A 2,041-nucleotide genomic window follows, 5' to 3' on the forward strand; every position below is an offset into this window, starting at 1 on the left:
CGGTTGCCCCTCTCACCTTGCCTGGGTCCTCAGCACTAGTCTAAGGGATGCCTGGTCCCACATGGTCAAATATGGCCAGTCTAATTATTTGACCATTTAAAAAGCTAATTTGTTGACTGCATGCTTAATCCAATCAATTGTGTGATAATCAGCTCTCAAAATGGCCAACACCACAACCCCCCAAGAGCTTGGCAGACCCATTGGTCACAGGAGGTAGGAGGGGATGGGAGGGGTCAGTGGGGGGCGGGGGCAGGCGCGGCTTTGTGTCATCACACAAAGAAGGCCATCCAAGGAAGCCAGGAAGAAGAGCTTCTTTTAAAATCCCCATTTCTACACTCTTTTGTTCTGTTTGGGGGTTCCTTTTATATTTTGCCCATTTTCTGTTTTGAAATGGGAAGTTCTTTTGATATTCTTTAGATCAAAGGCAGTGACAAATTCACCTCTGTCAGAATACAGCTGTGTATGAATTTACGAGGAAAAGCAAAAAGGAAAATGAAGTTTGCCGAACAGTTTATATATATATATAAATATACTTAAGTAACTGTAGTGTATACTGAATAAAATGAGTACAGATCATGATGGGAGAAAGTCTTTTCTTAGCCAGACACAAAACCCAGAAGGTATAAAGATAAATATTGGCAGGCCTGGCTGCATAGAAGTAGTCTAATTTTAACATGGCAAAAGACACAACCAAACAAAGTCAGCAGCAGCATCTAAACATATTTTCCACATACAGGAAATACTTTAAAGCCGTATTTGCCTATAATTAAAGGAACCCTGGTGGTGTCATGCTTAAGTGGTTGGCTGTGGATCTGAAAGGTTGTGGGTTCAAGCCCACCATTGACTTCAAACTACCAGGAGCCCCAAGGTAGAAACGTATGTATGGCAGTCTGCTTTCATGAAGAGGGCACCGTTGGGGACCCTGTGAGGCAGTTCCACTCTGCCCCATAGGGTACCTAGAAGTTGGTGTATTGCTATATCCTCAGTGGTAATGGGATGTGGACTTCTTTTGGTCTTGTTTGTAACTAGCATTTACAAATCAATAAGGTATTTGTGAACACACAAAAAGGTGGACAAAGGAGAAGAGCTTGCTAGTCATAAAAGAAAAATGACAATTATGAATATAAACAAAGGGTAAGGTACTTAACCTGAAAGCTACATGCCTAGAAATTAAAATATGTCATCTTTTTATTATTGAAGGAGAGCTTGGGGGGTACTCATTGGCTGCTAACCACAAGGTCGGTAGTTTGAAACCATCAACAATTACTTCTTCAGGAGAGAGACAAGACTTCCACTCCCATAGAGAGGTGCAGTCTTGGACACTCACAGGGACAGTTCTGTTGTCCTGTAGGGTTGCGATGAGTCGGCATCAACTTGCAGGCAGTGAGCTTGAGGTTTATTGTTAGGCTTCGACAGTGTTTCTGAAGAACAGTGTATACCTTTACAAGCGTTGTCTGGCCCACTAAAGAGACACTCAGGGGAAAGTTGTTTTTCTTTTTTATAGGGGAGAGCATGAACGCAGTCCCCCACTCCCACAAATCATGCAGTGGAGTTTCCGCATTGGGGAAATCGCAGGGGTCAGCACACCCGCAGAGCAATGGGTGAGCCTCGCCCTGGGAAAACCACCTTCCTGATCCTGGTGTCTCCCTGCCAGGGAAGTCTGAGGGGAAGTGTTTGTAAGGAAATGACAGGGCTTCGGGTGAGAGCTCTCCTTTCTTGTTGCATTTCCCCACATTCCTGCTATCTGAGAGTCTTGGCCAAGTAACATTGGCCAAAGGCACCCAGGGGTCAGGAGGAAAATCCAGAATTGGGGCATTACATTGACAAGGGTCAGAAAGAAATATTGGTCCATTGGAATTTCTGCAAGGGAGGTGAGTGGATACTTAGCTCAGCAGTTGCACTCAGTGGGGTATGTGGACCAGAGGGGTGGGTTCAAAGGGCAGCTGGACCACTTGCTATTGAGTTACTCTGGGCAAATGTTTCACTCCATCTGAGCTTCAGACCTCTTGCTTGTTCACACATACTTTTCATCAAGCAATGC

The 2,041-nt window shown here is 44.7% G+C and overlaps 1 non-coding gene across 1 annotated transcript; it reads right to left on the reverse strand.

Moving 5' to 3' along the window:
* Nucleotides 1-1,501: 1,501 nt before the first annotated feature.
* On the reverse strand, nucleotides 1,502-1,662 carry LOC115871722. The gene has a single exon (XR_004047442.1). It is a non-coding gene; the product is annotated as a U1 spliceosomal RNA (small nuclear RNA).
* Nucleotides 1,663-2,041: the final 379 nt, after the last annotated feature.

The sequence above is a fragment of the Echinops telfairi genome, unplaced genomic scaffold, assembly GCF_000313985.2.
Source record: "Echinops telfairi isolate 266 unplaced genomic scaffold, ASM31398v2 ScPeMD7_7400;HRSCAF=8409, whole genome shotgun sequence".
Classification (NCBI taxonomy): domain Eukaryota; kingdom Metazoa; phylum Chordata; class Mammalia; order Afrosoricida; family Tenrecidae; genus Echinops; species Echinops telfairi.